The following is a 26,091-nucleotide window of genomic DNA, read 5'->3' on the forward strand; positions in this document are numbered from 1 at the left end:
ACTAATGCAAGATGTAGAAGACCTATTTTAATAAATGTCATAAAATGACGTTATTCTTATTATTTCTGTTGATGATCACAAGTTTACTGAGTTTGTTGATGATCACAAGTTTACTGGAGAACGGAGACCAAGTAGAGACTTTCGGACAAGGTGGATAATTGTATAATATGAGGCAGTTTATTCAGAGGTAAAGATATCTGTAAATAGCGTGCACGGACCCGTTCGTCAACCTCGTAGGGAGATATCTGAGAGAGCGAGCCCCTAAACATTGTGTGCTGACATTTTATACAATAAAATAAAGTAGGTTGATTCTAATAGTTCTGATCTTCTGATTGGTCCTGATGAGTTGGTCGAGGTCACTTCCATTGCATTGGCTCTGAGTCGGGTTCTCTGTCTTCAGATGTTCAGCCTAAGAGAAGGGGTTTTTTGTGTGTGTGTGCTTAACAATGATGATGTGTGTGTGTGTGTGTGTGCGTGTGTGTATGTGTGTGTGTGTGTGTGTGTATGTGTGTGTGTGTGTATGTGTGTGTATGTGTGTGTGTGTGTATGTGTGTATGTTTAACAATGATGATGTGTGTGTGTGTGTGTGTGTGTGTGTGTGGGGGTGTGTGTGTGTATGTCCTCAGAGCAAGAAGTCGTGAGTTGGGAGAACTGAGAGACCTATGGCGTGGGTGTTGTCCATAGCCACCTGCTGATAAGGCCGACAAGATAGAAGTCTTTGTGCATTGTATTAAATCCAAAGGCCCAACACAAGATGGGTCATGCACAAGATTTTAGTCAGACCAAGCTATAACATAATATATTTACTACGACATTTCTTAGCCTAATAATTGATCTTCCAACACGACTCAATATCAGATAAAAACATCTGATAGGCCTACTATTAGGAATGAGAAACTACAGATATTTTCAGTTCCCTGTTTTCTTTTCTAATATTGTCAACGTGTGTGTGTGTCAAAGATACAGAGAAAGCGCGCACTCAGCAGTCAGTGTGTGAGATACTTGTGAGTGTAATGTTTACTGTTCTTAAAAAAAAAAAAAATGTTTATTTCACTTTTGTTTATCCATTTCACTTGCTTTGGCAATGTAAACATATGTTTCCCATGGCAATAAAGCCCTTAAATTGAAACTGAATTGATACTGACCGGCACAGACAAGAAGCAGGTCCGAGTTTGGGAAAGCCTCTCCTGGACAAGTCAGTTGCTACCTACCTCAATGGTTGCAACAGGAGCGACCGACACAGACAAGCGAGATGGAGCGCTTTGAGGGTAAGACGTTTAACGCTAGTAATTAATAAATTGAGGACATAACCAGTTATCGATTTGACTGTTTAATAAATGTAGTTTTTTTTTAATGCGACTTCGTATTTTGTGTTGATTTTCGGGGATTTTCTTTACCGACATCTTTATTTACTGTGTCTAGCCAAAACGGGGCGGACTAGTCTATGACTAGCTAGGGTGTTATGATAACATTGGTGGCACTGGTTGTTCATAATTAATGCTTTTACATTGATTTGAATAGTTGATTGCTATTTGGTAACTCAGAATCTATTTGATAGCCTTACATTTAGGCCACAGCGTTTGAGGAAAGGTCGTAATGTATGCTTGGAATGGCAGCCTCATGCTTACCGTCTAGCTAACATTGATCTACCGGTAGGTTATTCCATCTCACAACCAAAACAATAGCCTAAAAAGGGGCCTGGCAAAACGTACATGTAAAAATGCATTCCAGTCAAAAAAGTCACTTTCTGACCAATTCTCCCATGGGCAAACATGTATGGAAAGGGACTCTGTAAAAAAGTGTTGGAATTCAAAAGGATTTACCCTATAGATAGAATGAAGCATATTCTGACTATAGGGTAAATCCTTTTGAATTCAGTCATTTTTACAGCATCCCTTTGCAAACATGTTTACCCATGGAAGAATTGGTCAGAAAGTAACTTTTTGGACCTGAATGTATAAAGGTGCTCAAAGTTGACCTATTTTGCATACCATACCATGAGACATCCATGTCATCATCACTGGAAAAGATAAACGGTTTAGTTTGATATCATTTAAAAGCTTACAAACAGGGTTGCCAAACTATTTGTATCATATTTTTTAAAATGACATTTGTAACCTTTAACGTCAATTATCTCAACTCTGATTTTTTTCATATTTGCATATGTAGTTGCTATTAGACCCTACTTTACCTCATCTGAGGTGTTTGTTGTGCCTGCCGTCGGTTGATACACAACAAGCTCTTGAATACAGGGTGGGTGTCATTTCAATCAGCGAAATAGATTTCATAAAATGGACATATCCCTTCAAACCACTGCAATTTAGCTGGTACATTACATTTTAAATTGAATTGAAATTTAAACTTCTAATTAATACCACAAAGATGGCCGCCGGTCCACCCACCATCGAATGTCAACTTCTTCGTCTTCTTCTCCTATGATGTCATGGCGGTCCGCAAACAATAGTTTAAGTGGGAATGTACGCTCAATCATGATCTGTCCAATTATGTACTACTGTGTAAATACAATTAAACACCAAATAAATCCCTAACTTCTACCACACCCTCCCCCAAAAACCCCTCCCCAACCCCATTCAACTTTATCTACATCATGCTTTTCCATTTTCAGAATCTTCCCTTGCTGAGCCTGGCTACCACACAATATTAACAATCTTCCCTTTCCAATGAACCAAACTAATTTCACTTCACCTACCTCTTTCTCTATGTCATTAGTTAGTCGGATAGGGTGTAAGTGAGGCCCTGTGGTCTCATCAAACACTATCACCACTTTCCACTCCAATACATCACTACTCTTGCTTCCTACCTTGGCCCTCTTTATGCTTTCTATACTAGAGGCTCCACTTCTTTCTGTATCATGATCTCTCTTCTTCCTATGTCTTTCCACTACCGACCTTTCTGGTCCTTGACCCTCATCCTATCGCAGCATACCATCAGAACTGACCGCCATATGGTTCGCATTCCATCACAGCTGTTGCTTCACCAGCCTTTTCTCCATTTCCTCCGCACTACTGCCCACCATTTCCCATTAACCTCTAACCACATTTCTGCAATAGCAAAACAAGATTCAGCGATGATCAAACAACTCTCACTTGTGGTCTCGTTAGTTTCTAGTCTCGGTTCTCTGCCCTCGACTCTCGGCCGTCTCTCCACCCAAGGAGAAGTTCCTGAGGGTGTCCCCCGAATGTCAACTTAAATGGTCATGTGTATTCTATTATCTGTATTTCAATAGGTTTCCTATGGAGGATTGACAATATAATTTAAAACAACAAATAATATTCCCATTCAAGTCAACATTCTCTGATCAGATGTGGGCCTCCATCTTTGTGGTACCATTTAAAAAGTTGAAATTTCAATTTTATTCCCATTTTAGGACATTTATCAGCCAAAACATAACACCCAGCCTATATTCATTGTCTCAACTGATGGCAGGCACAACACAAAAAACCTCAGATGATGTCAAATAATGTCTAAGCTACAACATAGGCTAAGCAAATATGGAGAAATACTTTTTTATTGAGTTTACAGGTTTTTAGATAATTGACGTTTTAATAGGTTACAACATTTTACTTTTTATTAAACAACATTTTAAAATAGTTTGACAACTCTGTAAGCTTTTAATATGATGTCAATCTCAACCGTTTATCTTTTCCAGTGATGAAGACATGGATGTCTCATGGTATGGTGGGGTATGCAAAATAGGTCAACTTTGAGCACCTTTATTATCTTTGAGAACCTTTATCTGTTTTTGGCATTCAGGTCCAAAAAGTCACTTTTTGAGCACTTCTACCAGAGGAGGTTGGTGGCACCTTAATTGGGGAGGACGGGCCCGTGGTAATGGCTGGAGCGGCTTAGGTGGAATGGTATCAAATACATCAAACATATGGTTTCCATGTGTTTGATGCCATTCCATTCGCGCCGTTCCAACTATTTATTATGAGCAGTCCTCCCCTCAGCAGCCTCCACTGACTTCTACGATGGGAAAATATGTATGGAAGGTTTCGTTGAAATCAAAAGGTGTGCTGTCAGAAAGTGATGGAATTCAAATAGATTTACCCTATATAGTCAACTATATTATGCAGTTATTTATGCTATTTTGAACCAGTGCATTATAGTGTTTGTTACTTGAATACATTTAGCTTGATCCTGGCTTTGATGTTGCAGGCTGATAATTTATAATAAAATTAGATAAAGTAAATTTCACACAAACCAACAAATGACATTGCGATGTACAGAAAGCGAAACACTCCATCCATTCCTTCCTGCACTGACGTGTTGGAGGCTCCGCCCTCCAACGGAGATCTGATCCCTTGTAAGTTCTGTGGAAGGACCTTCTACACTAAAGTTCTGGTAAGACACACACACACACACACACACACACACACACACACACACAGAGATTTGTGTACAGATTAATGTTGCTTTCTCTGATGAGCTACAGCTGGCTCACTGATATACATATCCCCCATGCTTCATAATTACACCCTTCCCTCTGCAGCAGAGTAAAACTGGGATTATGTTTTGATATGCTTACCGAACACTGGTGAGGTTAAATAGCCAATGTTTACAGTAGCTAGAAATGTGGAGGCGGTAATGAAATAATGACCACTGTCTGTGTTTTGGTGATCGTTTCCACGGCAGTGGAAGGACAGAGTCAGCAGCAGCTGCTAGTCATTCTGTTGTTGTGTTGCTGACTGAGTTAAGGTGTAGCTCCCTCCAGAGGGTAGCAATCTACACACACACACAGCTCTATTTCTGTGACATTTCAGGACTTTTTTGGGGAGTTTGACCATTACACATCTTATTTTCCCTAACCCTTAACCTTAACCCCAAAACCCAAAACCTAACCATTGAGCTTAAAATAGCATTTGAACAAATTCAGGACATGAAAAAAGGCATGACTTTTTTCAAAAAAGTTGTTGTTTTCCTACCTCGTCAGGACATTCGGGTGAATTGTTAGATAAGGTAGGAAAACAAGTACACACACACACACACACACACTCTATAGCAGTTGCATGTGTGTATTGAGGTTTAAATCTCCCTGTCCCTTTCCTTGTCCCCCTGTAGAAGAAACATACCCCCATCTGTCAGAAAGCAGCAGCTAAGAAGAGGAAGGTGTTTGACTCTGGCAAGCAGAGAGTTGAGGGAACAGAGATCTCCACTATCAAACCCATCAAACCAAAGGTGAGACAACACAATATAACACACGGTTCATCATAAGAAAACAGCTCCAATAACCATACCATGACCACTGTGAAAGAGGCTGTTGAAGGGACCTAGTGATGAATTTAACTAAGACAAAGACCCACTCTACTGTAAAACAAGCCCACATTTGTTAGCTAAATGTGACCTACACAATATATACAAAAGTATGTGAACACCCCTTCAAATTAGTGGATTCGGCTATTTCAGCCACACCCGTTGCTGACCGGTGTATACAATTCGAGCACACAGCCATGGAATCTCCATAGACAAACATTGGCTGTAGAATGGCCTTACTGAATAGCTCAGTAACTGTCAACGTGGCACCGTCATAGGATGCCACCTTTCCAACAAGTCAGTTCGTCAAATTTCTGCCCTGCTAGACCTGCCCTGGTCAACTGTAAGTGCTGTTATTGTGAAGTGGAAACGTCTAGGAGCAACAACGGCTCAGCCGCTTAAGTGGTAGGCCACACAAGCTCACAGAACGGGAGCTCTTAAGAACAGATTGCCGTTCTCCCAGGGTCAGCTTGATGAGTTTTAACAGAACGGCAAGATGACAGCAATCTGTAAATCATTGAGAGAGGACATTTATAATAATAATAATAATATGCCATTTAGCAGACGCTTTTATCCAAAGCGACTTACAGTCATGTGTGCAAATATTTTTACGTATGGGTGGTCCCGGGGATCGAACCCACTACCCTGGCATTACAAGCGCCATGCTCTACCAATTGAGCTACAGAGGACCACCCAAATTTACATTTACATCATTTAGCAGACGCTCTTATCCAGAGCGACTTACAAATTGGTGCATTCAACTTATGATAGCCAGTGGGACAACCACATATATACACTGCTCAAAAAAATAAAGGGAACACTAAAATAACACATCCTAGATCTGAATGAATGAAATAATCTTATTAAATACTTTTTTCTTTACATAGTTGAATGTGCTGACAACAAAATCACACAAAAATTATCAATGGAAATCAAATTTATCAACCCATGGAGGTCTGGATTTGGAGTCACCCTCAAAATGAAAGTGGAAAACCACACTACAGGCTGATCCAACTTTGATGTAATGTCCTTAAAACAAGTCAAAATGAGGCTCAGTAGTGTGTGTGGCCTCCACGTGCCTGTATGACCTCCCTACAACGCCTGGGCATGCTCCTGATGAGGTGGCGGATGGTCTCCTGAGGGATCTCCTCCCAGACCTGGACTAAAGCATCCGCCAACTCCTGGACAGTCTGTGGTGCAACGTGGCATTGGTGGATGGAGCGAGACATGATGTCCCAGATGTGCTCAATTGGATTCAGGTCTGGGGAACGGGCGGGCCAGTCCATAGCATCAATGCCTTCCTCTTGCAGGAACTGCTGACACACTCCAGCCACATGAGGTCTAGCATTGTCTTGCATTAGGAGGAACCCAGGGCCAACCGCACCAGCATATGGTCTCACAAGGGGGTCTGAGGATCTCATCTCGGTACCTAATGGCAGTCAGGCTACCTCTGGCGAGCACATGGAGGGCTGTGCGGCCCCCAAAGAAATGCCACCCCACACCATGACTGACCCACCGCCAAACCGGTCATGCTGGAGGATGTTGCAGGCAGCAGAACGTTCTCCACGGCGTCTCCAGACTCTGTCACGTCTGTCACGTGCTCAGTGTGAACCTGCTTTCATCTGTGAAGAGCACAGGGCGCCAGTGGCGAATTTGCCAATCTTGGTGTTCTCTGGCAAATGCCAAACGTCCTGCACGGTGTTGGGCTGTAAGCACAACCCGCACCTGTGGACGTCGGGACCTCATACCACCCTCATGGAGTCTGTTTCTGACCATTTGAGCAGACACATGCACATTTGTGGCCTGCTGGAGGTCATTTTGCAGGGCTCTGGCAGTGCTCCTCCTGCTCCTCCTTGCACAAAGGCGGAGGTAGCAGTCCTGCTGCTGGGTTGTTGCCCTCCTACGGCCTCCTCCACGTCTGCTGATGTACTGGCCTGTCTCCTGGTAGCGCCTCCATGCTCTGGACACTACGCTGACAGACACAGCAAACCTTCTTGCCACAGCTCGCATTGATGTGCCATCCTGGATGAGCTGCACTACCTGAGCCACTTGTGTGGGTTGTAGACTCCGTCTCATGCTACCACTAGAGTGAAAGCACCGCCAGCATTCAAAAGTGACCAAAACATCAGCCAGGAAGCATAGGAACTGAGAAGTGGTCTGTGGTCACCACTTGCAAAACCAGTCCTTTATTGGGGGTGTCTTGCTAATTGCCTATAATTTCCACCTGTTGTCTATTCCATTTGCACAACAGCATGTGAAATTTATTGTCAGCGGATAGGTCTAGAAGGATGAGAGCAGAGGAGAGAGAGTTAGCTTTAGCAGTGCGGAGAGCCTCCGTGACACAGAGAAGAGCAGTCTCAGTTGAATGACCAGTCTTGAAACCTGACTGGTTTGGATCAAGAAGGTAATTCTGAGAGAGATGGCAGGAGAGTTGGCTAGAGACGGCACGCTCAAGAGTTTTGGAGAGAAAAGAAAGAAGGGATACTGGTCTGTAGTTGTTGACATCGGAGGGATCGAGTGTAGGTTTTTTGAGGAGGGGTGCAACTCTCGCTCTTTGAAGACGGAAGGGACATGGCCAGCGGTCAAGGATGAGTTGATGAGCGAGGTGAGGTAAGGGAGAAGGTCTCCGGAAAGGGTCTGGAGAAGAGAGGAGGGGATAGGGTCAAGCGGGCAGGTTGTGGGGCGGCCGGCCGTCACAAGTCGCAAGATTTCATCTGGAGAGAGAGGGGAGAAAGAAGTCAAAGGCAGACGTAGGGAGGTTAAAGTCACCCAGAACTGTGAGGGGTGAGCCATCCTCAGGAAAGGAACTTATCAAGGCGTCAAGCTCATTGATGAACTCTCCAAGGGAACCTGGAGGGCGATAAATGACAAGGATGTTAAGCTTGAATGGGCTAGTGACTGTGACAGCATGGAATTTAAATGAGGAGATCGACAGATGGGTCAGGGGAAAAAGAGAGAATGTCCACTTGGGAGAGATGAGGATTCCTGTGCCACCGCCGCGCTGACCAGATGCTCTCGGGTATGCGAGAACACATGGTCAGATGAGGAAAGAGCAGTAGGAGTAGCAGTGTTTTCTGTGGTAATCCATGTTTCCGTCAGCGCCAAGAAGTCGAGGGACTGGAGGGTAGCATGGGCTGAGATGAACTCTGCCTTGTTGGCCGCAGAACGGCAGTTCCAGAGGCTGCCAGAGACCTGGAACTCCACGTGGGTCGTGCGCGCAGGGACCACCAGATTAGAGTGGCAACAGCCACGTGGTGTGAAGCGTTTGTATGGCCTGTGCAGAGGAGAGAACAGGGATAGACAGACACATAGTTGACAGGCTACAGAAAAAGGCTACATTAATGCAAAGGAGATCGGAATGAAATGAACTAAACATCTGGGAAAGCGAGAGAGCGTGGCCTCCCTCACTTACGTTTCACTGAAACACTCAAATATAACTCTCCCAACTTCCACTTTAGAAATTATAGTTGTTGTAAACTACAGCGGTTCTATGTTTCTAGGAATAGACTAACTTAGTTTATTCAGCTAGCTAACTTGGGACAGTATTCTTCCGTGAAAACCGTCCAGGGCACCGAATCCTATGACGCCAAAGCCAACTAGCATGCCAGCCTCCAATAACACGGTTTAGCACCAATACTCGGTTACAACAAACCACCAGTGTGTTAACACGCCAAGCAGATCATTCGTGTCCGTGTCTAACGTTGTGTAAAGTTTTGGGTTAGTTTTGACAGTTTGAGTGAGTACGTCGTCAACTTATTCAGCCAGTTAGTTAGCTAGAATAGTTAGCATACTAGCTAGCCATTGCTCTCTGCCAACGAGCTAACCCCTCCTCCCACGGCACGAACACACAGAGAGCCAAGCTAACGTTAACTAGTCACCCATGTCCCGAATTCCCTTGAACGACTCTGGTTACCAGTATGTAAAAACAAAACAAAAATAAATGTAGGTTATAACTTACCCTTAGTAGCTACTGTTAGCCAGTTAAGTGCAAAGCTAGCCACTGAATCGATTCAGCCAGTTCGCGTATGTCCCAACGGAGAGAACGCGTCTCCAAATATTAAAGCTAGGTCGTTCCAGCTATTGTTTAATTAGCTATCCAGTTAGCTACATTTCGAGTACAGTAGCTAATAACTACCTAACGTTAACGCTTCAGATAATGAGGTTAGAAAAACAGCTGAATGGTAGGTAGCTAGCTGGCATAATCACAGGTACTCTTAAGCGTGAAATAACATCAGTTCTGTATGTGAATCCATGATAACAATGACGGACAGAGAAATCAGATTATCTCGAGGGACAACCAAGGCGGAACAACATGGTTGTGGACGGAATTGGAGAATCTCCACACGAGACCTGGATGGAGTCTGAGGACAAAGTGAGGGAAAACTGAAGATGGAACTTATCCCAGCCATGAAAGCTGCCAGAGCACGTGGGGACATTGCTTACATCCGCTATGACAGGCGCATTGTCCACCCTCCCTCCCAAAAGCTTGGAAGGGATGAGAGAGCCAAGCCTATGGGTTCGTAGCTTCAACCCTGCAGCACACACACACACTTACACACACCAACTGATTAATGGACTGCCGAATGTATGTTTTTCTCTTGCTTTGTTTGCTCTTTTCCATATTATGTCTATCTCTGATAAGCTACCCAGGAAAGGGCTGAAAATAGCCCATATTAATACAGTGGGGAAAAAAAGTATTTAGTCAGCCACCAATTGTGCAAGTTCTCCCACTTAAAAAGATGAGAGAGGCCTGTCATTTTCATCATAGGTACACGTCAACTATGACAGACAAATTGAGGAAAAAAATTCCAGAAAATCACATTGTAGGATTTTTAATGAATTTATTTGCAAATTATGGTGGAAAATAAGTATTTGGTCACCTACAAACAAGCAAGATTTCTGGCTCTCACAGACCTGTAACTTCTTCTTTAAGAGGCTCCTCTGTCCTCCACTCGTTATCTGTATTAATGGCACCTGTTTGAACTTGTTATCAGTATAAAAGACACCTGTCCACAACCTCAAACAGTCACACTCCAAACTCCACTATGGCCAAGACCAAAGAGCTGTCAAAGGACACCAGAAACAAAATTGTAGACCTGCACCAGGCTGGGAAGACTGAATCTGTAATAGGTAAGCAGCTTGGTTTGAAGAAATCAACTGTGGGAGCAATTATTAGGAAATGGAAGACATACAAGACCACTGATAATCTCCCTCGATCTGGGGCTCCACGCAAGATCTCACCCCGTGGGTCAAAATGATCACAAGAACGGTGAGCAAAAATCCCAGAACCACACGGGGGGACCTAATGAATGACCTGCAGAGAGCTGGGACCAAAGTATCAAAGCCTACCATCAGTAACACACTACGCCTCAAATCCTGCAGTGCCAGACGTGTCCCCCTGCTTAAGCCAGTACATGTCCAGGCCCGTCTGAAGTTTGCTAGAGTGCATTTGGATGATCCAGAAGAGGATTGGGAGAATGTCATATGGTCAGATGAAACCAAAATATAACTTTTTGGTAAAAACTCAACTCGTCGTGTTTGGAGGACAAAGAATACTGAGTTGCATCCAAAGAACACCATACCTACTGTGAAGCATGGGGGTGGAAACATCATGCTTTGGGGCTGTTTTTTTGCAAAGGGACCAGGACGACTGATCCGTTTAAAGGAAAGAATGAATGGGGCCATGTATCGTGAGATTTTGAGTGAAAACCTCCTTCCATCAGCAAGGGCATTGAAGATGAAACGTGGCTGGGTCTTTCAGCATGACAATGATCCCAAACACACCGCCCGGGCAACGAAGGAGTGGCTTCGTAGAAGCATTTCAAGGTCCTGGAGTGGCCTAGCCAGTCTCCAGATCTCAACCCCATAGAAAATCTTTGGAGGGAGTTGAAAGTCCGTGTTGCCCAGCGACAGCCCCAAAACATCACTGCTCTAGAGGAGATCTGCATGGAGGAATGGGCCAAAATACCAGCAACAGTGTGTGAAAACCTTGTGAAGACTTACAGAAAACGTTTGACCTGTGTCATTGCCAACAAAGGGTATATAACAAAGTATTGAGAAACTTTTGTTATTGACCAAATACTTATTTTCCACCATCATTTGCAAATAAATTCATTAAAAATCCTACAATGTGATTTTCTGGATTTTTTTTCCTCATTTTGTCTGTCATAGTTGACGTGTACCTATGATGAAAAGTACAGGCCTCTCTCATCTTTTTAAGTGGGAGAACTTGCACAATTGGTGGCTGACTAAATACTTTTTTCCCCACTGTATATGTAGCCTTAGAAATAAAGTTAAATAAATCAATAACTTGCTGACATCAGATAACGTTAATATATTAGCCATTTCTGAGACTCACTTAGATAATTAATTTGATGACACAGACATTTACATTTTAGTCGACGCTCTTATCCAGAGTGACTTACAGTTAGTGAGTGCATACATTATATATATATTTTTTTGTTGCATACTGGCCCCCCGTGGGAATCAAACCAACAACCCTGGCATTGCAAATGCCATGGTCTACCAACTGAGCTACATCCCTGCCGGCCATTCCCTCCCCTACCCTGGACGAATTGTGCGGCGCCTCATGGGTCTCCCGGTCGCGGCCGGCTACGACAGAGCCTGGATTCGAACCAGGATCTCTAGTGGCACAGCTAGCACTGCGATGCAGTGCCTTAGACCACTGCGCCACTCGGGAGTCAAGTAGCAGTAGCAATACAAGGATATAACATCTATAGAAGAGACAGGAATGGTTATGGAGGAGGTGTTTCTGTATTTATTCAGAGCCATATCCCTGTTATGCTTAGAGACGATCTAATGTCTAGTGTTATTGAAGTGTTGTGGTTGCAGGTTCACCTTTTCTTTTGGGGTGTTGCTATAGGCCACCAAGTGCTAACAGTCAGTATCTAAATAATATGTGTGAAATGCTTGATAGTGTATGCGATACTTTCTTGGGGACCTGAATATTGACTACTTTTCATCAAGCTATCCGCTCAAGAGGAAGCTTCTCACTGTAACCAGTGCCTGTAATCTGGTTCAGGTTATTAATCAACCTTTACAAACACTACAGGAACAAGATCATCCACATGTATTGATCACATTTTTACTAATACTGTAGAACTTTGTTCTAAAGCTGTATCCGTACCCATTGGATGCAGTGATCACAATATAGTGGATATATCCAGGAAAGCCAAAGTTCCAAAAGCAAAAATATTAGTTGGTCTGATGTGATTAATAAGGAGCATCCAGACACTGCACTTGATGAATTTATGAAATTGCTTCTTCCAATTATTGATAAACATGCACCTGTTAAGAAACTGACTGTTAGAACTGTTATGGCTCCATGGATGGATGAGGAATTGAAAAACTGTATGGTTGAAAGAGATGGGGCAAAAGGAGTGGTTAATAAGTCTGGCTGCAGATCTAACTGGCAAATTGAGAAATTATATGACTAAACTCTACAAAAAGAAGAAACTGTATTATGAAGCCAAGATCAATGATATAAAGAATTATGGAAAAAAACTTTGGAGTACTTTAAATGAAATTATGGGCAGAATGACAAATTCAACTCCATCGTTCATCAAATCAGATGGCTTATTCATCACAAAACCATTTGATGTTGGCAATTATTTTAATGATTATTTCATTGGCAAAGTGAGCAAACTTAGGCAGAAAATGGCAACAACGAACAGTGAGCCATCGTATTCATGCATAAAATAACAAATAATGAAAGAAAAGCATTGCAAGTTTGAATTTTGTAAAGTTAGTGTGGGAGAGGTGGAAAAATTATTATCGATCAATAATGGAAAGTTACTGAGGATGGTAGCTGACTCTATAGCCACTCCTACTGTATCTGTCATATCTTTAATCTGAGCCTAGAGGAAAGTCTTTGTCTTCAGGCCTGGAGGGAAGCCAAAGTAATTCCACTACCCAAGAATGGTAAAGCGGCCTTTACTGGTTCTAACAGTAGACCTATAATCTTGTTGACAGCTCTTAGCAAACTGTTAGATTTTTTTGTTGTTGACCAAATACAATGCTATTTCTCTGTAAACAAATTAACAACAGACTTTCAGCATGCTTATAGAGAAGGTCACTCAATATGTACTGCACTGACAGAATTGACTGATTGGTTGAAAGAAATTGATAATAAGAAGATTGTGGGAGCTGTACTGTTAGATTTCAGTGCAGCCTTTTGATACTATTGACCATAACCTGTTGTTGAGAACTTATGTTTTATGGCTTTTCAACCTCTTCAATATCGTGGATTCAGAGCTATCTATCTAATATAACTCGGAGTGTTTTCTTTATTGGAAGCTTCTCTAATGACAATCATGTAAAGTGTGGTGTACCACAGGGCAGCTCTCTAGGCCCTCTACTCGTTTCTATTTTTACCAATGACCTGCACCTGGCATTAAACAAAGCATGTGTGTCCATGTATGCTGATGATTCAACCATATATGCATCAGAAACCACAGCTAACCACAGTCACTGAAACCCTTAACAAAGAGTTGCAGTCTGTTTTGGAATGGCTGGCCAGTAATAAACCGGTCCTGAACATCTCTAAAACTAAGAGCATTGTATTTGGTACAAATCATTCCCTATATTTTAGACCTCAGCGGAATCTGGTAATGAATGGTGTGGCTGTTGAACAAGTTGATGAGACTAAATTACTTGGCGTTACCTTAGATTGTAAACTATCATGGTCAAAACATATATACTGAACAAAAATATAAACACAACAATTTATAAGATTTTACTGTTAGAGTTCATAGAAGGAAATCAGTCAATTGAAATAAATAAATTAGGCCCTAATCTATGGATTTCACATGACTGGGCAGGGGCGCAGCCATGGGTGGGCCTGGGAGGGCATAGGCCCACCCACTGGGGAGCCAGGCCCAACCAATCAGAATGAGTTTTTCCCCACAAAAGGGCTTTATTACAGACAGAAATACTCCTCAGTTTCATCAGCTGTCTGGGTGGCTGGTCTCAGACGATCCCACAGGTGAAGAAGCCGGAAGTGGAGGTCCTGGGCTGGCGTGGTTACACGTGCTCTGCGGTTGTGAGGCCGGTTGGACATACTGCCAAATTCTCTAAAACGACATTGGATGCGGCTTATGGTAGAGAAATGAACATTCAATTCTCTGGCAACAGCTCTGGTGGACTTTCCTGCAGTCAGCATGCCAATTGCATGCTCCCTCAACTTGAGTCATTTGTGGCATTGTGTTGTGTGACAAAACTGCACATTTTAGTGGCCTTTTATTGTCCCCAGCACAAGGTGCACCTGTGTAATGATCATGCTGTTTAATCAGCTTCTTGATATGCCACACCTGTCAGGTGGATGGATTATCTTGCCAAAGTAGAAATGGTCACTAACAGGGAAGTAAATACATTTGTGCACAAAATTTGAGAGAAATAAGCTTTTTGTGTGAATGGCAAATTTCTGGGATAATTTTTTTTTGCCCATGAAACCTGGGACCAACACTTTACATGTTGCGTTTTATATTTTTGTTCAGTATAGAGTTAATGGTTGTAAAGATGGGGAGATGTCTGTCCGTAATAAAGAGATGCTCTGCTTTCTTGACACCACACTCCACAAAGCAAGTCCTGCAGGCTCTAGTTTTATCTTATCTTGATTACTGTCCAGTCATATGGTCAAGTGCTGCAAAGAAAGCTCTAGTTAAGCTGCAGCTGGCCCAGAACAGAGCGACATGTCTTGCTCTTCATTGTAATCAGAGGGCTAATATTAATACTATGCATGCCAGTCTCTCTTGGCTAAGAGTTGAGGAAAAACTGACTGCGTAATTTCTTGTTTTTATAAGAAACATTAATGTGTTGGAAATTTCTAATTGTTTACATAGTCAACTTACGCACAGCACTGATACACACACTTACCCCACCAGACATTATTATTATTATTTTTATTTTTATTTTTTTCACCTTTATTTAACCAGGTAAGCCAGTTGAGAACAGGTTCTCATTTACAACTGCGACCTGGCCAAGATAAAGCAAAGCAGTGCAATAAAAACAACACAGAGTTACATATGGGGTAAAAAAACATAAAGTCAAAAATACAACAGAAAATATATATACAGTGTGTGCAAATGTAGCAAGTTATGGAGGTAAGGCAATAAATAGGCTATAGTGCAAAAATAATTACAATATTATTAACACTGGAATGCTAGATGTGCAAGAGATTATGTGCAAATAGAGATACTGTGGTGCAAAAGAGCAAAATAAATAACAATATAGGGATGAGGTAGTTGGGTGGGCTAATTTCAGATGGGCTGTGTACAGGTGCAGTGATCGGTAAGGTGCTCTGACAACTGATGCTTAAAGTTAGTGAGGGAGATAAGAGTCTCCAGCTTCAGAGATTTTTGCAATTTGTTCCAGTCATTGGCAGCAGAGAACTGGAAGGAATGGCGGCCAAAGGAGGTGTTGGCTTTGGGAATGACCAGTGAGATATACCTGCTGGAGCGCAGACTACGGGTGGGTACTGCTATGGTGACCAATGAGCTAAGATAAGGCGGGGATTTGCCTAGCAGTGATTTATAGATGGCCTGGAGCCAGTGGGTTTGACGACGAACATGTAGTGAGGACCAGCCAACAAGAGCGTACAGGTCACAGTGGTGGGTAGTGTATGGGGCTTTGGAGACAAAACGGATGGCACTGTGATAGACTACATCCAATTTGCTGAGTAGAGTGTTGGAGGCTATTTTGTAAATGACATCGCCGAAGTCAAGGATCGGTAGGATAGTCAGTTTTACGAGGGCATGTTTGGCAGCATGAGTGAAGGAGGCTTTGTTGCGAAATAGGAAGCCGATTCTAGATTTAACTTTGGATTGGAGATTCTTTATGTGAGTCTGGAAGGAGAGTTTACAGTCTAACCAGACACCTAGGTATTTGTAGTTGTCCACATACTCTAGGTCAGACCCGTGAGAGTGGTGATTCTAGTCGGGTGGGCGGGTGCCAGCAGCGTTCGATTGAAAAGCATGCATTTAGTTTTACTAGTGTTTAAGAGCAGTTGGAGGCTACTGAAGGAGTGTTGTATGGCATTGAAGCTCGTTTGGAGGTTTGTTAACACAGTGTCCAATGAAGGGCCAGATGTATACAAAATGGTGTCGTCTGCGTAGAGGTGGATCTGAGAGTCACCAGCAGCAAGAGCGACATCATTGATATACACGGAGAAAAGTGTCGGCCCAAGAATTGAACCCTGTGGCACCCCATAGAGACTGCCATAGGTCCAGACAACAGGCCCTCCGATTTGACACACTGAACTCTATCTGAGAAGTAGTTGGTGAACCAGGCGAGGCAGTCATTTGAGAAACCAAGGCTATTTAGTCTGCCAATAAGAATGCGGTGGTTGACAGAGTCGAAAGCCTTGGCCAGGTCGATGAAGACGGCTGCACAGTACTGTCTATTATCAATCGCGGTTATAATATCGTTTAGGACCTTGAGCGTGGGTCTTTTCACAGTCCCCAGGTCCAGAACAAATTCAAGGAAAAATACAGCATTATACAGAGCCATGAGTGCATTGAACTCCCTTCCATCTTATATAGTGCAACTGAACAGCAAACCTGGTTTCAAAAAACAAATAAAGCAACACCTCATGGCACAACGCCTCTCCCCATGTGACCTACTTGTTGTGTGTATGTACTGACATGTATGTGTAACTGATAGATGCGCACACACTACATGTTAATGTTTTTAAATGTATGTATTTTGTCTGTAATGTCTTTTTTTTGTTATGTGTCGGACCCCAGCAAGACTAGCTGTCGCCATTGGTGTCGGCTAATGGGGATCCTGATAAATCAAATCAAAGCTAGCCACACTGCCTGACAGCTAACTGAGAGCTAGCCACGCTGCCTGACATCTGTGAATTGTTAGATGCTACTGCACTGTTGGAGCTAGGAACACAAGCATTTCACTACACCCGCGATAAATATGTGTATGTGTCCAAAAATGATTTGATTTTGACATCTAACTGATCTAACCACGCTGCCTGACATCTGACTGATCTAACCACGCTGCCTGACATCTGACTGATCTAACCACGCTGCCTGACATCTGACTGATCTAACCACGCTGCCTGACATCTGACTGATCTAACCACGCTGCCTGACATCTGACTGATCTAACCACGCTGCCTGACATCTGACTGATCTAACCACGCTGCCTGACATCTGACTGATCTAACCACGCTGCCTGACATCTAACTGATCTAACCACGCTGCCTGATCTAGCCACGCTGCCTGACATCTGACTGATCTAACCACGCTGCCTGACATCTGACTGATCTAACCACGCTGCCTGACATCTGACTGATCTAACCACGCTGCCTGACATCTGACTGATCTAACCACGCTGCCTGACATCTGACTGATCTAACCACGCTGCCTGACATCTGACTGATCTAACCACGCTGCCTGACATCTGACTGATCTAACCACGCTGCCTGACATCTAACTGATCTAACCACGCTGCCTGATCTAGCCACGCTGCCTGACATCTGACTGATCTAACCACGCTGCCTGACATCTGACTGATCTAACCACGCTGCCTGACATCTGACTGATCTAACCACGCTGCCTGACATCTGACTGATCTAACCACGCTGCCTGACATCTGACTGATCTAACCACGCTGCCTGACATCTGACTGATCTAACCACGCTGCCTGACATCTGACTGATCTAACCACGCTGCCTGACATCTAACTGATCTAACCACGCTGCCTGACATCTGACTGATCTAACCACGCTGCCTGACATGCATTTTAATGGCAACTGAAAAGGAAAACAATGCTGTATTATGTCTTGGATTGCTGTCCCCTCCCTGCTGGCTACCAGAATAATAATTGGTTAGGGTGCATCTCAAATGACACCCCATGTCCTATAGGTACTTTTGGGACGGAACTAGGTGTGTTCTCCTGTAGTATAGTTTTCATGGGGTAAATCATATGTAGGTAGACTCTGTGGGTAAGAGGTAGGCATGCAGTTTGGTACCTTTAACATTAATTCTCATTTAGGAATCTATTACACACTGTCACTATTCTCCAGGGCTTAAAAACATGCGCTCTTTGGCTTGCAGGCGCTTAAACATTATGGTAAATGCAATGGCTTGGGACGGCCCCTTAATGAGCGTACCAAACCCGGAGCATGCAGATATCTGGAGGAGATCATTTATTTGAATTGGGACTGGTGAACCGCACTGCACTTAAAGGGAGTATGCACTCATTGGATGTGCATATATATTGTAGTCTGTATTAAAACCCAGTTTAATCACTGAGGGAAACAAGCGTGTGATCTGAGCTGTAACCAGATATGAGGTGACTGGGGGTGTCGTGACCAACCGTGAAGTGGTATGACGCTGAACCACTTCAGTCACTAGTGGTCAATCTCAGAGTCCAGGAAGACCGAAAGCACTGGTATAGTGGACTTTACAATATATGCTGGCCAAATAACAACATCACAATCAGTGGACAAAACAGTTTCTTAGAAGCCAGTGTGAGACATTGCTCAGAGGTTTCTTGGTGTTGCACAAGGCTAAAAAAACAACACACTGTGACATCACAGAACGGCACCACCTTGGATCCAGTTAACCCTTTATCATTCCAGACCAATGGGTCACTGAAGTGTGTGTGTGTGTGTTCCAGCCAGAGCCTGCTAAGAAGCAGTCCAACTGGCGTAGGAAACACGAGGACTTCATCGCCACCATCAGAGCTGCCAAGGGCATCACTCAGGTCATGAAGAAGGGGGGCCCTTACCCCCTCCCTCACCACCCTCCTAAAATAATATCACGAGGAATAAATACACAATGAGTAATGATAACTTGGCTATGTACACGGGGTAACAGTACTGAGTCGATGTGCAGGGGTACGTGGTAATTGAGGTAGATATGTACATATAGGTAGGGGTAAAGTGACTAGACAACAGGATCAGGGTCGTAACAAGGGTTTTAGTGAAGTCCGTAATTTACTGCATTTCTATACAAAAAATCAATACATTTAAATGCTATTTAGAGAACAGCAAAAACAAGCCAAAATGACCCCAGCCATTATCACCTTGGCTGCTGTAGGTTCATTCACCTCAGTCCATCTACAAACACAGCCTATTAGCTATACAGCTGTAATGCTATACCCCTGGAAGAGGGGAAATATGAGAAATGATTCACACTGACACGTGACATCAGTGATGAAACAAGTGTTTGCATTTTGATTGCATTTTAATGTAGGCCTAGGTTTATGGGAGGCCCATGTGGAGATGTTCATATTGAAACAGATCTTATTTTTCCTAACTTGTTTGATAAGATTAGTGCAGATTTTCTCATGGGACCCCCAACCCCAAGTTTGGGAGCCACTGTACTACCCTCTCTCTCTGCTTGCTCCCTCTCTCTGTCCTCTTTGCTTCCTCTCTCTGTCCTCTTTGCTTCCTCTCTCTGTCCTCTTTGCTTCCTCTCTCTGTCCTCTTTGCTTCCTCTCTCTGTCCTCTTTGCTTCCTCCTGCACTGCAGCTTGCCTCAGCCTCACCACTGAGCGCTGTAAAGCAAAGTTATTCTGAGAACTGTGTGATTGTGTTGTCCCAGATTACGACCAGTGTCCATACTGCCAGCGGAAGTTCAGTGAGAATGCAGCAGACAGACATGAAATTCTGTAAGGAGCAGCACGCTCGCATGCAGAACAAGTTACCTGGGGCCGTGGAAGCCAAGAAAACACCTGCATGCACACAGGTAGGAAGGACATGGGTATGCGTGTTTAACGGTTCGTTAAGTGTGTGAGCCGTACACAGTGAATGTGTTGCACAGCATAGAACAAAGTGTGTGTGTGTTCGTGCACGCACACACTCTACAGTTCAAGCCTCCTGCTCCTGTGACGAAGGCCAACTCTCCTACTGTGTCCTCCTCTTCCTGGCCTGGGCCAGCATTCAGGTAACACACACACACACACGCTGGTTCTCACAGTCAGATGATGGTAGAGATATGTGTGTAACCCAGGGCTTATTTCACATACTTGTCTCTTTCTGCTCAGTCTCTTTTAGAAAACTTTCTCTGTCTTCCAGAGGACATCTCCATGTTGAGCCAGTCTCTTCTGTGCTAGGCCACACTGACTGAAACTAACACTGGAGCTAGTATTCTGTACTACTAAAACTAATACGAGCTAGTACTCTGTAGTACTAAACTAATACAAACTAGTACTCTGTAGTACTAAACTAACACTGGAGCTAGTACTCTGTAGTACTAAACTAATACGAGCTAGTACTCTGTAGTATTAAACTAATACAAACTAGTACTCTGTAGTACTAAACTAACACTGGAGCTAGTACTCTAGTACTAAACTAATACGAGCTAGTACTCTAGTACTAAACTAATACGAGCTGGTACTCTGTATTACTAAACTAATACAAACTAGTACTCTGTAGTACTAAACTAATACGAGCTAGTACTCTGTAGTACTAAACTAATACGAGCTAGTACTCTGTAGTACTAAACTAACACTGGAGCTAGTACTCTAGTACTAAACTAACACAACCTCTTGGGCTGGGCAGCCATCAGCCATTCAGATACAATGTCACTGAACTAAAGCCACTTTGCTGGAGAGATAGGACTGTTTTTATGTCTACACTGTGTTCCTCTTCGCCTCATCTCTCCTCTCCTCCTTACCGCTCCTCCTCTCCTCCCCTCTCCTCCTTACCGCTCCTCCTCTCCTCCTTACCGCTCCTCCTCTCCTCCCCTCTCCTCCTTACCGCTCCTCCTCTCCTCTCCTCTCCTCTCCTCCTTACCGCTCCTCCTCTCCTCTCCTCCTTACCGCTCCTCCTCTCCTCTCCTCTCCTCCTTACCGCTCCTCCTCTCCTCTCCTCCTTACCGCTCCTCCTCTCCTCCCCTCTCCTCCTTACCGCTCCTCCTCTCATCTCCTCTCCTCCTTACCGCTCCTCCTCTCCTCTCACCTCCCCTCTCCTCCTTACCGCTCCTCCTCTCCTCTCCTCTCCTCCTTACCGCTCCTCCTCACCTCCCCTCTCCTCCTTACCGCTCCTCCTCTCCTCCTTACCGCTCCTCCTCTCCTCTCCTCTCATCTCCCCTCTCCTCCTTACCGCTCCTCCTCTCCTCTCCTCTCCTCTCCTCCTTACCGCTCCTCCTCTCCTCTCCTCTCCTCTCCTCTCCCCTCTCCTCCTTACCGCTCCTCCTCTCCTCTCCTCCTTACCACTCCTCCTCTCCTCTCCTCTCCTCCTTACCGCTCCTCCTCTCCTCTCCTCTCCCCTCTCCTCCTTACCGCTCCTCCTCTCCTCCCCTCTCCTCCTTACCGCTCCTCCTCTCCTCTCCTCTCATCTCCCCTCTCCTCCTTACCGCTCCTCCTCTCCTCTCCTCTCCTCTCCTCCTTACCGCTCCTCCTCACCTCCCCTCTCCTCCTTACCGCTCCTCCTCTCCTCCTTACCGCTCCTCCTCTCCTCTCCTCTCATCTCCCCTCTCCTCCTTACCGCTCCTCCTCTCCTCTCCTCCTTACCGCTCCTCCTCTCCTCCTTACCGCTCCTCCTCTCCTCTCCTCTCCTCTCCCCTCTCCTCCTTACCGCTCCTCCTCTCCTCCCCTCTCCTCCTTACCGCTCCTCCTCACCTCTCCTCTCCCGTCCAGTAAGGTTCCCTCTGCAGGATCAGTGAGGAGCAGCCCTTCTGGTTACTCTCCTAACCGCACTGCGGCGTCTGGCCTCACTAGTCCACCTTCAGGGTTAGTACACACACACACACACACACACCCCCACACCACCGGTCAATAAATCCTGTCAATATGTAACACACATTATAAGTGTAAAACCCCCAGTAAAAACTATTCCCTTCCCTTTGCCTCCTTCTTTCCCTCTCATTGGTTGTCCTCTCATTGGTTGTCCTCTCATTGGTTGTCCTCTCATTGGTTCTCCTCCTCTCAGTGTTGGAGGTAAGCGCTGTCCAGTAGGTTCCTATGGCTCTGTGAAGAACTGTCTGTCAGCAGGGGGACTCAACAACAGGAAAGCAGACAACTCCAACTCCAGGCAGGAAAGGGCCTGTCTGAGTGACTGGGAGTGTAGTGTGTGGTGATTGTAATGAAGTGTTAGACAACTCCAAGTCTATAGAATTAATACTGACCTCTTGTGGTATTGCTCAGCATAATTAAAACACTGCAGTGGTTGCCCTCTCTTTGCCTTTTTATTTATTTTTTATTTCACCTTTATTTAACCAGGTAAGCCAGTTGAGAACAAGTTCTCATTTACAACTGCGACCTGGCCAAGATAAAGCAAAGCAGTGCGATAAAAACAACAACACAGAGTTACATATGGGGTAAAACAAAACAAAGTCCAAAATACAACGGAAATATATATACAGTGTGTGCGAATGTAGTAAATTATGGAGGTAAGGCCTTTGTCTACTTCAGGAACGATGCCAAACGTGAGAACGAGTACCCTGTAGACTGGGCCATGTTCTGTTGTGAGTGTGGGATCCAAGTAGCCTGTAGACTGGGCCAAGTTCTGTTGTGAGTGTGGGATCCAAGTAGCCTGTAGACTGGGCCAAGTTCTGTTGTGAGTGTGGGATCCAAGTACCCTGTAGACTGGGCCAAGTTATGTTGTGATGTGGGATCCAAGTAGCCTGTAGACTGGGCCAAGTTCTGTTGTGAGTGTGGGATCCAAGTAGCCTGTAGACTGGGCCAAGTTCTGTTGTGAGTGTGGGATCCAAGTAGCCTGTAGACTGGGCCAAGTTCTGTTGTGAGTGTTCGATCCAAGTAGCTTGTAGACTGGGCCAAGTTCTGTTGTGAGTGTGGGATCCAAGTAGCCTGTAGACTGGGCCAAGTTCTGTTGTGAGTGTGGGATCCAAGTAGCCTGTAGACTGGGCCAAATTCTGTTGTGAGTGTGGGATCCAAGTAGCCTGTAGACTGGGCCAAGTTCTGTTGTGAGTGTGGTATCCAAGTACCCTGTAGACTGGGCCAAGTTCTGTTGTGAGTGTGGGATCCAAGTAGCCTGTAGACTGGGCCAAGTTCTGTTGTGAGTGTGGGATCCAAGTAGCCTGTAGACTGGGCCAAGTTCTGTTGTGATGTGGGATCCAAGTACCCTGTAGACTGGGCCAAGTTATGTTGTGATGTGGGATCCAAGTAGCCTGTAGACTGGGCCAAGTTATGTTGTGAGTGTGGGATCCAAGTAGCCTGTAGACTGGGCCAAGTTCTGTTGTGAGTGTGGGATCCAAGTAGCCTGTAGACTGAGCCATGTTCTGTTGTGAGTGTGGGATCCAAGTAGCCTGTAGACTGGGCCAAGTTCTGTTGTGAGTGTGGGATCCAAGTAGTCTGTAGACTGGGCCAAGTTCTGTTGTGAGTGTGGGATCCAAGTAGCCTGTAGACTGGGCCAAGTTCTGTTATGAGTGTGGGGATCCAAGTAGACTGTAGACTGGGCCAAGTTCTGTTGTGAGTGTTCGATCCAAGTAGCTTGTAGACTGGGCCAAGTTCTGTTGTGAGTGTGGGATCCAAGTAGCCTGTAGACTGGGCCAAGTTCTGTTGTGAGTGTGGGATCCAAGTAGCCTGTAGACTGGGCCAAGTTCTGTTGTGAGTGTGGGATCCAAGTAGCCTGTAGACTGGGCCAAGTTCTGTTGTGAGTGTGGGATCCAAGTACCCTGTAGACTGGGCCAAGTTCTGTTGTGAGTGTGGGATCCAAGTAGCCTGTAGACTGGGCCAAGTTCTGTTGTGAGTGTGGGATCCAAGTAGCCTGTAGACTGGGCCAAGTTCTTCTGTGATGTGGGATCCAAGTAACCTGTAGACTGGGCCAAGTTCTGTTGTGATGTGGGATCCAAGTAGCCTGTAGACTGGGCCAAGTTATGTTGTGAGTGTGGGATCCAAGTAGCTTGTAGACTGGGCCAAGTTCTGTTGTGAGTGTGGGATCCAAGTAGACTGTAGACTGAGCCATGTTCTGTTGTGAGTGTGGGATCCAAGTAGCCTGTAGACTGGGCCAGGTTCTGTTGTGAGTGTGGGATCCAAGTAGCCTGTAGACTGGGCCAAGTTCTGTTGTGAGTGTGGGATCCAAGTAGACTATAGACTGGGACAAGTTCTGTTGTGAGTGTGGGATCCAAGTAGCCTGTAGACTGGGACAAGTTATGTTGTGAGTGTGGGATCCAAGTAGCCTGTAGACTGGGCCAAGTTCTGTTGTGAGTGTGGGATCCAAGTAGCTTGTAGACTGGGCCAAGTTCTGTTGTGAGTGTGGGATCCAAGTAGCCTGTAGACTGGGCCAAGTTCTGTTGTGAGTGTGGGATCCAAGTAGCCTGTAGACTGGGCCAAGTTCTGTTGTGAGTGTGGGATCCAAGTAGCCTGTAGACTGGGCCAAGTTCTGTTGTGAGTGTGGGATCCAAGTACCCTGTAGACTGGGCCAAGTTCTGTTGTGAGTGTTCGATCCAAGTAGATTGTAGACTGGGCCAAGTTCTGTTGTGAGTGTGGGATCCAAGTATTCGGTAGACTGGGCCAAGTTCTGTTGTGATGTGGGATCCAAGTACCCTGTAGACTGGGCCAAGTTCTGTTGTGATGTGGGATCCAAGTAGCCTGTAGACTGGGCCAAGTTCTGTTGTGAGTGTGTGATCCAAGTAGACTGTAGACTGGGCCAAGTTCTGTTGTGAGTGTGGGATCCAAGTAGTCTGTAGACTGGAACAAGTTCTGTTGTGAGTGTGGGATCCAAGTAGCCTGTAGACTGGGACAAGTTCTGCTGTGAGTGTGGGATCCAAGTACCCTGTAGACTGGGCCAAGTTCTGTTGTGAGTGTGGGATCCAAGTAGCCTGTAGACTGGGCCAAGTTCTGTTGTGAGTGTGGGATCCAAGTAGCCTGTAGACTGGGCCAAGTTCTGTTGTGAGTGTGGGATCCAAGTAGCTTGTAGACTGGGCCAAGTTCTGTTGTGAGTGTGGGATCCAAGTAGCCTGTAGACTGGGCCAAGATCTGTTGTGAGTGTGGGATCCAAGTACCCTGTAGACTGGGCCAAGTTCTGTTGTGAGTGTTCGATCCAAGTAGCTTGTAGACTGGGCCAAGTTCTGTTGTGAGTGTGGGATCCAAGTATTCTGTAGACTGGGCCAAGTTCTGTTGTGATGTGGGATCCAAGTACCCTGTAGACTGGGCCAAGTTCTGTTGTGATGTGGGATCCAAGTAGCCTGTAGACTGGGCCAAGTTATGTTGTGAGTGTGGGATCCAAGTAGCCTGTAGACTGGGCCAAGTTCTGTTGTGAGTGTGGGATCCAAGTAGCCTGTAGACTGAGCCAAGATCTGTTGTGAGTGTGGGATCCAAGTAGCCTGTAGACTGGGCCAAGTTCTGTTGTGAGTGTGGGATCCAAGTAGACTGTAGACTGGGACAAGTTCTGTTGTGAGTGTGGGATCCAAGTAGCCTGTAGACTGGAACAAGTTCTGTTGTGAGTGTGGGATCCAAGTAGCCTGTAGACTGGGACAAGTTCTGCTGTGAGTGTGGGATCCAAGTACCCTGTAGACTGGGCCAAGTTCTGTTGTGAGTGTGGGATCCAAGTAGCCTGTAGACTGGGCCAAGTTCTGTTGTGAGTGTGGGATCCAAGTAGCCTGTAGACTGGGCCAAGTTCTGTTGTGAGTGTGGGATCCAAGTAGCTTGTAGACTGGGCCAAGTTCTGTTGTGAGTGTGGGATCCAAGTAGCCTGTAGACTGGGCCAAGTTCGGTTGTGAGTGTTGGATCCAAGTACCCTGTAGACTGGGCCAAGTTCTGTTGTGAGTGTGGGATCCAAGTAGCCTGTAGACTGGGCCAAGTTCTGTTGTGAGTGTGGGATCCAAGTAGCCTGTAGACTGTGCCAAGTTCTGTTGTGAGTGTGGGATCCAAGTAG

The 26,091-nt window shown here is 45.0% G+C and overlaps 1 pseudogene; it reads left to right on the plus strand.

Annotated features, from left to right (window-relative positions):
• The first annotated feature begins 4,242 nt into the window (after positions 1-4,242).
• On the plus strand, positions 4,243-22,333 carry LOC121570181 (annotated as a pseudogene).
• The last annotated feature ends 3,758 nt before the right edge of the window (positions 22,334-26,091 follow it).

Source organism: Coregonus clupeaformis, chromosome 7 (genome assembly GCF_020615455.1).
Source record: "Coregonus clupeaformis isolate EN_2021a chromosome 7, ASM2061545v1, whole genome shotgun sequence".
Classification (NCBI taxonomy): Eukaryota; Metazoa; Chordata; class Actinopteri; order Salmoniformes; family Salmonidae; genus Coregonus; species Coregonus clupeaformis.